This window comes from Hipposideros armiger, unplaced genomic scaffold (assembly GCF_001890085.2).
Source record: "Hipposideros armiger isolate ML-2016 unplaced genomic scaffold, ASM189008v1 scaffold_419, whole genome shotgun sequence".
Lineage (NCBI taxonomy): Eukaryota > Metazoa > Chordata > Mammalia > Chiroptera > Hipposideridae > Hipposideros > Hipposideros armiger.
In genome coordinates this window covers 937,754-950,623 of record NW_017731769.1, presented here as the reverse complement: position 1 = coordinate 950,623, position 12,870 = coordinate 937,754, and positions in this window count along the sequence as shown.

Genomic DNA, 12,870 nt, shown 5'->3' with positions numbered 1-12,870 from the left:
GGAAAAGTTTGACAGTTTCTCAAAATGTTAAACATACAGTGACCATGTTACCCAGCAATCTCAGTCCTAGATATCGTCCCAATAGGTAAATTGCATGGCAAGCGAGTTATACCTCAACATAGCTGTTAGAAAAAGAATAGTAGATAGCTTTCTTCTATACCCTTCATTAGTCCCCAAATGTTGACATTTTACTGTGTTTGCTTTATTCTTGTCTCTATATAGCTACATGCACACACACACGCATGCATACACATACACATAGTTATTTTCTGAATATTTCAAATCAATTGAGACATTATTCTCCTTTATCTCGAAATACTTCAGCATGTATTTCCTAAAAACAAGAACCATTCTCTTATCTAACCACAGTACAGTTAGCAAAATAAGGAAATGAACAATGATACAGTACTATATAGTCTACTGCCCTTATCCAGAGTTTGCCAATTGTCCCAACAATGTCCTTTCTAGAAAAAGAGCATCTCTGATCATGTGAGCATTGCCTTCAGTTGTCATATCTCTTTAGTCTCCTTTAATCTTCGGTCTTTGTGTTTTATGACATAGACATTTTTCAAGGGCACAGGCCAGTTATCTTGTAGAATGTCCCTCTGTTTGGGTTTGTCTGATGGCTCCTCATCGTTAGATTCAGATTTTGCACTTTTGGTAGGAATGTTGGAGAAATGATGTGTCTTTGTCGGTGCATCAGACCTGGAGGCACACTATGGTGGATTATCCCATTACTGGCAATGGTAATTTTGATCACTTGGTTAAGGTAGTGTCTGCCAGATTTTTCCACTGTCAAGGTGCTATTCTTTTTCATTTGTGGGGAGACATTTTGAGATTAGTCCTCATTAAATCACCCTCTAGGGTTTTTTTTCATCCATTGATCATTTTTTGCTTGACTCAGTCATTACTATGATTGCCAAATGGTGATTTTTCCAGTTCTATTATTCCTCCTACATTAATTATTTGGCTTTCTACTGTGAGGAAGAGCTTCCCTTCTCCCCATTTACTTACTTATTTATATCAGCATGGACTCAGGGATTCCTTATCTTCTGGAAGAATAAGATATTCTAAGCTTCTCCAGGCTTTCCCTGTCTCCCATTCCTAGAACCAGCCATTTATCCTAGGATTCCTAGTTCATTTTGAGTGGATACTTGTTCTTAGAAACACATTGGAAAATTATAGACACATGCTAGACACACACACACACACACATTCATGCATATACAAGGTCTGACAAGTTCACAAACTTGTTGCAACGATGTTGCTAAACTTTTTTGATACCAGAGGGATTATTCATTATGAATTTGTACCAAATTTGTTCCAAGTTTACTATTTGGAAGTGCTGAAAAGACTGCATGAAAAAGTTAGACGACCTGAACTTTTCATCAACAATTCATGGCTCTTGCATCACGACAATGCACCAGCTCCCACGGCACTGTCTGTGAGGGAGTTTTTAGACAGGAAACAAATAACTGTATTGGAACACCCTCCCTACTCACCTGATCTGGCCCCCAATGACTTCTTTTTTTACCCAAAGATAAAGGAAATATTGAAAGGAAGACATTTTGATGACATTCAGGACATCAAGGGTAATGTGACGACAGCTCTGATGGCCATTCCAGAAAAAGAGTTCCAAAATTGCTTTGAAGGGTGGACTAGGTGCTGGCATCAGTGCATAGCTTCCCAAGGGGAGTACTTGGAAGGTGACCGTAGTGATAGTCAGCAATGAGGTATGTAGCACTTTTTCTAGGATGAGTTTTCAAACTTAGTTGTTAGATCTCATATGTAGATGTGTATATACATATATGTATGTACACTTGCACACTTCTGTATTTATTATCTATTTATCTATCATCTATCTATCTAATGTCTGTGTATCTGTCTATCTATTATCTATTCCATCTATCTATCCATCTATCTCCATGAGTTCATACTGACACCTGTTATTCCTGGTTCATTTTAGCCTTCTTCTAAAATGCTTAGTAGTAACTTCTCTTCTGTTACTGAGAAAGCTGGCTCCCATCATCTACAATATATTTATGCATTTGCTCAGCCCTAGAATTCTCAGAAAGCAATTTTAGAATTGTCCACTCATGTCTTTGCAGAAAAGAAAACTACTCTCTGGAGTTCAATATTTGTTTCTAGTTCCTCTGTCTTTACTTAGCCAGAGGACATATAGTCCAAGGACTGCGTTTAGAAAGGTCCTCGGGTTAGTTCTCATCTTCCCCTTCAGGGTGGTTACAATATTGTGTGGTGTATGGTTTGGTCCATTTGTTTTTACGTGTATTTCATTTTAGGACATTTCCACTATCCTTGTGATTTTATTTATTTTAGATAATTTGAAGTTCAGTTACTTTCTGTCTTCTAGTTATGCTAAGGGCATGGGTTTTGTGTGGTCTTATTTGTTCTTGTTTTTTTCTTAATTGATTTTTATTTGGAAGCTATGTGGAGAATTCCAGATTTACTTGGCTGCCATTATCTTGGCTACCCAGAATTCTCCAAAAAAAAATCAATGTTTTGAACATGCCAATTCTTTCCAATTTGATTTATAAATTGAATGCAATTGCAACTGAAAGGCCATTTTTAAAATGGGGCTGGACAAAGTGGTTCTTAAATTTATATGGAAGAGCAAATGGCCAAGAATAGCTTAGACACTGCTAAGGAAGGAGGTGGAGAGAGTTGCCTTAGCAAATTCTAAGAATTTTTCTAAAGGTACTGAATTTAAGACAGTGCAGTAATGGCAAAGGGATGGACACAGAGCAACGGGATGGAATAGAAAATTCCGAGGCAGACAAGCCACATACAGAAACTCAATTTACGACAAAGCTGGCATTGCAGGCTTTGTCATAATAATGCTGGGACAATTAGTTATCCATATGGAAAATAAAGCCTGACAACATCAGCTGTTAGCAAGCCTGGGGAAGCACAAGAAAACCTAGACACTGCAGGTGGGCCTGGGAATCCATAAAACCTTTTAGGAAAGTTATTTGTAGTCCCTTACCAAAAGAGGAGGATGCACATTTCCTGTGGCCTAGGGAGTTCCCCCTGGACAGGATCACTAGAGAAACTTGATCTGGGCATCAGGACGCCTGTCCAGGAACGTGCAGAACCGCCCTGTTTGTCGCAGCACCGAAAGTGCAAACCTAATGGTCCATCAAGCCAACAAGGGGACTAGACGGGTGGGAGTTCTGCAACAGAGCAGAAGGCTCTGAGGACAGATGGATTCCCGCTCTTATGGAGCAGCATGGACGAATGAGCCTCGGGGATCCCATGTTCATTGTAAAAGCAATTTGAAGAAGAACACAAACAGCATGATTCCATTTATATAAAGCTCGAATCAGACAAAACGAAACAAAATATTGTTTGGGGATGCATACAAAGGCAGTGAAACTATTTATAAGGAAAAGCACAGGAGTGGTACATGCAAAATTCAATAAAGGGTTCACCTCTGAAGTGGGGAGGTGGGATGTGTGGGGGGAGGGATGAAAAGGGACACCCAAGATCCTTCACAGGTAATGTCACCTTTCTTTTTTCCATGCTGGGTGGTGAGTACGCAGGGGCTAATGGCATTGTTCTTTGTATTATACATATTTTGTAAGTATTCTTTTGTGTCATCTCAATATCTAACAGAAACAATTTGAAGCCCTAAGGGTTCTGCTCAATTATCTATGGAGAGGCACCATGAGCCTGTCATGGCTGGGACCCTCAGAAGTTGCCCTTGGGAGCACGGCCAGTGCCCTGACCATGCAGTCTTGGTCACAGCAGCTGGTATCCCAGGTAGGGTGGTGCCATGGTTAAATCACTGAAGTACTTCTACACCCGTTGTTAAATTGCAGCTCAAGTGCTTCTCACCTGCTGATTGCCCCAGCCTCCCCTGTTGGGCTCCCTACCCCCATGCTGCTCCTGTAACTAGCAGCTTGAGGGGCCCAGCAGAGGCCCTCTGAGACCCTGCTGGGGGGGAAGGGGGCCCTGAGCAGCCTTCGTGCTGGGCCACCAGGGTCAAGTGTGAGGAACATTTGCACTGCTTCCTGCAGCCCCCCTGCTCTGCAGCAAGGCCCAGCACCCCCGCTCTTGGAGGAGAGAAGACTCAAGGTTACATCCGCCCACCGGATCCATTTGCCACCCCGTCCACCCACAGCCAGTTTGCCTAACGACCAGTTCGCCTAATTACCAGGTCACCTCCAGGCCTGAATTTGGAATTCAAATGAAGGAGCTTATTTTCACCTTTTATTCTAACAGCGGCTTCAGCTTAATCAGTTCTCTAATGATCAATTTACCAAATTAAAAAAAATTAAGCATTTTGAAACCAATTCACCAAAGGCTGTTCTGTCTCTGTGGTGCGTTTGTGAGGATTGCTTCGCTGCTGGGTTACGGGTTACTCGCTCTCCTGCTGGCTCTTTTTCTCCTTTCAAAAGTAGACACATCTAGCTATAAACATGTTTCCACGTCGCAGCCTTTTCTAGAGCTGCCCATTTGCCCTTGGCCTTGGCGGTACCTGCCTCTGGTTCTGTCTGGTGAAGGGCCCAGTGGGCAGTGGGGTGCATGCTATGTCTTATTATATATAATTCACACACAAAAAAACGGGATTGGGGGAAACAAAACGATGTACAATGTAGCTTAATAAAATTTACTAGGCATAGAACAAAACAACCTTAGGGAAAGATCTTTATACCAAGAGGCAAAAAAGTTTTTCAAGTATTCCAGAGAAGAGGGAATAGAAAAAGAGTGCCCTCTTGGCTCTCCTTGACCTCTGGACCTAATGGCTTTGCTGTCAAAGGCCCTCCTTGACCCTGGGTAGGTCACGCCAGCCTCCTCTTACGTAAAATGGGGCAAGACTAGTGTGTCCTTCAGATAGTTGGAGGAGTAAACCTGTTAATCCATGTACTGTTTACTATGGAGCTGGCCTGGAGATCCACTTTAACTACTATAGAAACACAGATTAAAGCAAGCTGCCCTTTGTTTTCTTTTGTTTGTTTAAAAAAATCATTAAAATGCCAAATAGCTGGGAGAAAATAAGGCCCCAGCCTAGATGCAGACCCAGCCTGTTGCACCTGGAGGCCTCGGCATGGCTTCCGAATACAACCCCACTGCCTCCCTGTGACTTGTTCATGCCCTTTTCTCAGCCTGGAGAGCTCTACCTGGATCTCTAGATCCTACTCTTCCTCTAGCCCCCTCCTCCCCCTGGAAGCCTTCCTTGAGTGCCCCCCCGCTCCGTGACCCTCCGCCATCTTTGGAGGGCAAGTTTTGTGCCTCTCATTCTGCCTCCCCACTGTCCCTCACAGAGGAGCTGTTAATGGTTTAATGGGGGGGGGCGGAGGAGTAACCCCCAGCCCAATCAGGGGGTAACTCAAGGAATGTCACTTGGGAACAAGGATCCCTTGCTTTCTCACAGGAAGCCCAGTTCCAGGCTGCCTTCCAAGCAGGAAGTGAGTTGTGGGGAGCAAGATCTGGGGAGAGCTGAGCATGTGGCTCTGGGACTGGGGGTGCATACTTGACTCATGGATGGGTACTTGTGTCTGCCTACTGGGGTTTCTGGAGGCAGCAGACTTGCTAGAGGAGCTGCCCAGCTGAGCCAGGAGAAACTGAGGATGTGTGCTGGGAAGGAAAGGATGGGGCACCCATACCCCAGCTCCCCTCCACCGTGGGAGCAGGAAGCATGGGGACCAGAGGGCTGAGGTTGGGAGGGCTGTCTAGGCAGCTGATCTTGCAGAGGACGCCCACCTGCTGAGGGGGCTGGCCTGTGGACACAAGTGGAGCCCAAAAAGGACAGGGCTGGCCAGGCCCAAAGAGTCCTTAGCAAGGAGAGGGCTGAGCCCACCTTGGGAAGGGGGTGAACTCTCTCGGCAGAAGCCATAAGCAAAGATGGAGCACCTTCCTCCCCTCGACCTTGGGCCAGTGCCCGAGGAAGGGGGTTGGGCGGGGAGGGGAGGTCAGAGCACCCTGTCTCCATTCCGGTCCATTCCAGTCCTGGGGATGGGGAGGGGGAGCTTTGAGTGGGATGTGAGTCTAGGCTGAATTTTAATTACCCAAAAGGACCAGAAAAGTTAATGGTTGGGGGTGAGGGGGTGGGGGCGGGGAGGTGCCAGAACACACCGTGACTGGCATAAACAAACCCTATTGTGAGTTACACTAGTGGGAAAGGTCTGGAATGGCTGGTGGAGCCCCAGGAAGTGCCAGAGGGGCTGCAGGCCCGGGTCCAATCCCTGTTCCGGGCTCTGGGTGTCCAGCCCCACCCCAACCCCGCTCCCAGGCCTCGGGGTGGCCTCCTCACCCTTCCCCTCCAGCTGGGGCCAGCAGGTGGGCTTCAGCTGGGGCTCTCACATGGGCAGAGCAGGGAGCAGCAGCGGAGCACATGGGCAAGGGGCCACCCCCGGGAGGTAGTCAGGACAGGGATCTGGGGACAAGAGGGCAACACATCAGTGGGACCTCTACTGTCCTAAAGTTGAGCCAAGTTGACTTTCAGCTTCTCCCCACCCCAGAAGACATTTCCCATAACTGAGGCTATGGGGGCAGGGTGGGGAGAGACTTGGTGTGGACAGAAAACCACCAGGCTGTGGTTTGGAGACAAACGGCAGTGCAGAGGTGAGAGGGTCCCCGAGCCCGCACAGGGACAGCCTGCAGGTTTGGGGACCAAAGGGACTCTTTTCCTTGCCTGCTCTCCTGAGATGGTGGCAGGCTGCCATGGGTGGGCAGAACTGCAGGGGAGACCTGGGCCCGTGGAGAACAGACAGGGCCCAACAGGGAAGCTGCAGCCCATGTGGCCCCCAGCTCAGACCTACTAGCAATTTCCTAGGCTTTAAACATTAGGACGCAAAAGAGCTGGACCTCAGAGTCTGTTGTGCTGTGTAGGCTGGGGACCCCCAAGACACCCCTCTGTGGGGAGCAAGACCAAGGGGCTCTTCCCCTCGCTATGTTTCTCTGGCCAAAAGAGAAGATGGGCTCCTGCATCCCCAGAACCCATGTCTAGCGCCCACTATAATATAGCGTGTTCTGCCCAACCATGTGTTGGCTTTAACAGTTTTCAATTTTTTCTGCATAGTCTTTCTTCAAGGCCTCTTGATCTGTGCACGCAAGGAGTATGTAATGCCCTGACATTTACTCTCTGGCCAGTGGGGATCCCTGGGACTAGGTTTTTTTTTCACCCGTCTCTCTTTTGGCCTGCAGCAGCTGCACACCCAGGCGGCTCCAGTATCTTATTGCGGGAAATGGCTTCCACCGCTCCGCTGCCTGGTAGCTGAGTGGAAACCATGGCAACAGGAAGCAGGGAGGATCTTCGCGTCACCCCGTAGAAAGGGCAGCCTATTTCTGGGACCTGAGCCCAGTTATTCACTAGTTCTGCATTTTGCTGTGAATTTCAATTCTGGAGAGCTGGCATTGAGGGTGCTGGGCCTGAGTTTGGGAGGCCTGGATAAAGTGACCTGCTCCCCTTCTTTCTCCAAAGGAGACTCAACTCCTGGCCTCAACCTTCAAGGCTGTTTGTGCAGTCATAAGACTCAATGTCTAGCTCTTCTTCAGCCAGACAGAGGAAGGTGGGTGCTTTGGGGGTGACTGAGGTGAGACGGGGACCCACAGGGGGCTCCCCCTCACTGTGTGACCTCTTCCTATTCTAAGAGCCTGCTTCAGTTTTCAGCAGAGGGGACCCTTTGAGCCCACCTGGCAGGAGGCTCTGACATGGTGGGGGGGTGAGTCACGTTCCTTCAATCCAGCGATGAGCACAACACACAGACACACACAGACACACACAGACACACACACAGACTGACTCTCTCTCTCTCTCTCTCTCTCTCTCTCTCTCTCTCTCTGTCGCTGGCTCGCACGAGCACACATCACAAACAGACACTCCAGCTGTGTGGCTTTTGGTGTAGACGACACTGCCCCCTAGCGGCAGACTGCGGCCAGGGCTCTGGGCTCGGAGGGAGAGGCTACCTCCCTGACTCACTGGGATTCCTTCCAGCCTTGACTTAGGGGGAAGAGTCTTTGGAGATAAAGGAGACAGAGAGGCGACTGGTCCTCCGAGGCTGGTTCCAAGGAGAAAACCGCAGGCTAAGCTTGGGACGGGAGAGCGTGAGGAGAGCATCCCAGGAGGAGATAGCCGCTGGCCCCTGCCCGGTGGTTCGTTCTACCTGGCACCCTTTCCTTGGGTGACAATGACAGCAGCTCCTCTCATGGCTTCCCAGGCCTTTCCCTTCAGGTTGCCCCAAAATGGAGACAACTCCTTGATGCTCTCCTCCTTTCCAACACCCAACTCCTCATCCATCCTGGGGGTTTTACATCCCAAATAGCTTTTAAATGATTCACTAGTGGCAGGCAGAATTTTGGCCTCGGTGACCTTTGCCCTCTGATGTCACACCCATAAATATGTTACACTGCATGGCCTTTGCAGATGTAATTGAAGCAACTAACCCATTGTCCTGAACATAGGGAGATTAGCCTGGATTATCAAGTGGGCCCTGATGTCATCACAGGAATCCTTACAAGCAGAGCTTCACTGACTGAGGCCAGAGGGGCGTCAGAAAGATTCAAAGATAATGAGAAGGACTCCATTTGCCATTGCCGGCTTGAAGATGAAGGGGCCTCGTGTCAAGGAAACTGCAACCTCAGTCCTACAGCCTCAAGGAATTGGATTCTGTCCACAACCTGAATAAACTTGGAAGGAGAATCTTCCAGGGCCTCCAGATAGGGGCACTGCCACCAGACACCTTTTGTGTGTTTTGTTTTTTATTTTTAAATTATTATAGATTCACGGGAAGCTCCAAAGACAGTCCAGGGAGGTCCTGTATATACTTACCAGCTTCCTCCAATGGTGGCATCTTATATAACTATAGGGGGCTATCAAACCTGGCCCCTGGGGTCATTGGCATCCTTACACAGTCCCTCTGAGACCCGGACAGTGGCCTTCATTCAGACAACCTCCTTTACCTTCTAGCTAGGGTTGCCCAGGGCAGTAATAATCTAAGTGTTCCCTTCTGGCTTTCCCGTTAAGAAATACAGTAATACCTTGGTTTGCAAGCATAATTTGTTCCGGAAACAAACTACTCGTATTGCAAGACATCGCTTGTTTACCAAGTTAAAATGTATTAGAAATGTTTGCTTGTCTTGCGGAACACTCGCAAACCAAGTTACTTGCCATCCAAGGTTTTATTGTAGATCTATATATATTGAGATAAAATTTACATACCAGTTCATCCATTGAAATTATAGAATTCAGTGGCTTTTAGAATATTCACCATCATCACCATATTGCTGCACGAGCATCACCACTATCTTATTCCAGAACAGTTTCATCACCGCCCAGAGAAAGCCCATATCCACTAAGTAGTCACTCCCCATTCCCTAATGTCCTCACAGGAATCCTTACAGGCAAAGCTTGTTCTGGCCCTGAGCCTCAGCGATCCCAACCACAGTAAGGGCTTTGCTGGCAGTAATCCCAAGAGGGTTCAGTGAAAGCACCCAGAAGGCCGGAGTTAGAGAGTTACAATTACACAGTATACTGGAGAGAGGGGCCTGGCAAGGAGGACAAAACTGGTGAGGGCATCACTTTCCAACCTCAGTGGGGGCCGCTTGGGATAACAGAATGGCATCCACGTGCTGGGTGACCTTGACAAAGCCACCTGGCCTAATCTGATTTCTTCATCTACATTTTTTTTTCATCTGTTCTGTTCCCACTGCCCTGGGATGAAGATTATGCTTCCTTTGGCCTTCTCTCCACCAACAGGGGTTATGTGGGGCCCATGCATTGGAAGCGACACCCATCTTCTCTGCAGTCTGGAGTTCATCAGCAGAAGTCAAGGGGAAGACTTAACCACCTTCTTCCTTACCTCCTTGTGTGAGTGTCCTGGGGCTGCTGCAACAAATGGCCATAAACAGGGGGGCTTAAACAATAGAAATTTCTTCTCTCACACTTCTGGAGGCCAGACGTCTGAAATCAAGGTGCCTGAAGAAACACACTCCCTCCAGAGGCTCTAGGGGAGGGTCCTTCCTTGTCTCTTTCAGCTTCTGGTGGTTCCAGGCATCCCTTGCCTTTGACTGCATCACTCTAATCCCTGCCTCTGTCTCCACATGGCCTGTGGGTTAAGGAGGTCACCCATGAGATGGACCCTGGTCGAGATGTTCCCATTAACCCCCACTCTGGCTGTGCAGAACGACAGAGTGGGCTTCTCCGCCAGCATCCCCAGTCCTGGGTGTTCCGCCATCTCCAACAATCCACTCCAGCTTCACCTCCACCAAGGGGCCCTGTAGTTCAGAACTGACACTGTTAGCCCCATGTCAGGACTTTGAGGGCACACCCCACCCCCACAGGTCCTTGCGGCTCTTCCTTGCACTCCCTGGGCCACCCTCACTGCTGCTCTACTACTGCTGGTGTCCCAGGACTTCTCAGCTTCTGCTCTATGGGTCTGTGAGTTCACGTGTCCACACAGAGCCTTAGCTCTCTGAAGAACTCCCTGCCTGCATAAACATCTCGTGGTCCCCCTCATTCCCCCAGCACTGCTCTGCCCTGTGACTTTCTTTGCTGGCTAGTTGTCCGGCTCTTGTTTATCAAACCCTTTCTCCCCATGGAAGGGTTTTGTCCTTGATGGCACAATTTGTCCCTGGTAACTTTTAAAATAACGGCTTTATTGAGGTATAATTCACATATCATAAAATTCACCCATTTAAACTGTACAGTTCAATGGTTTTTAGAATATACACAGAATTGTGCAACCATCACCACTATCTAGTTCCAGAACATTTTCATCACTCCCAAAGAAACCCCATCCTCATTAGCAGTCACCCCATTGCTCCTCCAGCACCCCACCCCCTGGCACCCAATAATCTACTTTCTGTCTCTGGATTTGTAGCAGTTTCTTGTGCACAACTGTTGCTGGCGTGGGTTTTCTGCCCTCAGTTTTCTGCCAAGTCTCAGCACCTCTCCTGAGGTCCAGTTTGGTCACACACAAGATCTTGTGGGTGCTCATAACTTGCTCCATTTCTCTCTCTCGAGCCTGTTTTTACTCAAAACTCTGAAAAAGGAAATAATCCCAGGCAGTAAATTAACAAAGAAGTATAATCCCACCAGTGACCTCACTTGTAAGGAAACTCCCACCTTCTTTAATAAAACCAAACCCTGACCTGTCAGGTAAATGGATCTGCGTTCCAGCAGCTGGTCTGGCTCCTGCGGGCTCCGAGAGGGAAGGGCCTTGATCAGACTTCAGTTTTACAAAGGTTGCTCTGTCTGGAGCATGGGGAGTGGGGGAGGAGGGCAAGGCTACTGAAGGGAGACCCTGTCTGCTTTGTCCCAGCACCAGGCCTAAGCCTGGCCCACGTGGGCACTCAGTCAATGAGGGAGGGAGGAGGGGAGTCAGGAGAGCGGGTCAGAATCCACAAGGGGCAAGTGTTTGGGGTAGGAGGGAGTGTGTTGTGGTCACTCTGCAGAGACAGGATAGACCTCCACCCCAGATTTGGCTTGGATGTGGAAACTGATGATGCCACACCCACCAAGAGGTTATGAAAATGTTCCTTACATGCTGAGGCTTTCTGGGGGAGAGCAGGGTAGGGCCCCTAGCTGGTCAGAAAATGGCTTGAGAGGGCAGGGTTCTTTGTCATGGTTGCGCTGGGGCCGGTTGAGGGCTCCTGTGTGTGGGTTCCAAAGGAGGGAGCACCCAGGATTTCTCATCAGTTCATGGGGACAGGAGGGATGAGGCTTCACAGCTGTCTGCAGTCACACATCAGAGTTCAGAATCAGACTATTACAGAGCAGCCAACTGCAATGAGTGCTGTTGGGAGAAGGCAGTTCAGAGGTGGCACATAACCTTGGTAGGCACTATGGTATGAATGTGTGTATCCCTCCTGCCAAACTCATATGGTGAAATCCTAACCCCCAAGGTGATGGTATTGGGAGGCAGGGCCTTAGGGAGGAAATGAGGTGATGAGTGCAGAGTCCTCAAGAATGGAATTATGAAGTTCCAGAGACATTCTTCGCCCCTTCCACTGTGTGAGGACACAGAGAGAAGATAGCTATCTGCAACCCAGAACCCAACCATGCTGGCACACTGACCTTGGACTTTCAGCCTCCAGAACAGTGACACATAAATGTCTGTTGTTTATAATCCATCCAGTCTGTGGGATTTTGTTATAGCAGCCCCAACAGACTAAGATGAGGATGGGGGACAGTCTCATGTATCAGGGACTGGATGAGGGGGGCCAAGGGCAGAGTAGCTGGGGGCCATGGAGTCCAGGGACACGAGTGGCTTCAGAGGTGTGGAGTTGAGAGGGATGGGTGGGCAGAGGGTGGCAGGGGCAGGCAGGGGACCTAGAGTGAGGCTGTTGTGGGAGAGCAGGCCTTTCTCGGAGCAAAGTCCAGGTCCTTGGCAACACGAGCAAAGAATTGAACAGAATGCCAGAGTAAAGTACTGAAAAAGTAGTTTATCAGAAGAGATAGTACATTTCAAAGAAGTAGAAGTAGGCCAGAGCAGTAGAGAATGGCTCAAGGGCCCATTATTAGAACAGAAATTACATTCCAAAGAGTTTGGAGCGGGCCATGCACAAAGGCGAGGCTCAGAAGGCTCAAAAAAAGGGAGGAAGGGGTTCACAAGGGAAGAAGCGGTCAAAAAGAGCAGGGCAGACTTCCCGGGACTTGGAGTTTTTATCCCCTTTCTGTAGAATGGGCTGTTCCCCTAAGGGCGTGGGACCACTAGATTGGCACCTGTGATTGACAAGAGGTACTGCGCAGGTGCGAGTGACTGGTCTGATCTAGTTCAGTATTTCGCACCCATTTGTTTCAGGGGTAGATAGTTACAATGAAAAGAAGTTTTGGGTTGAGAGGGGAGGTCACCACGCAGTCACATTCTGTGGGACATGCAGGAATGCAGAGACCCAATGCCTGCCTCT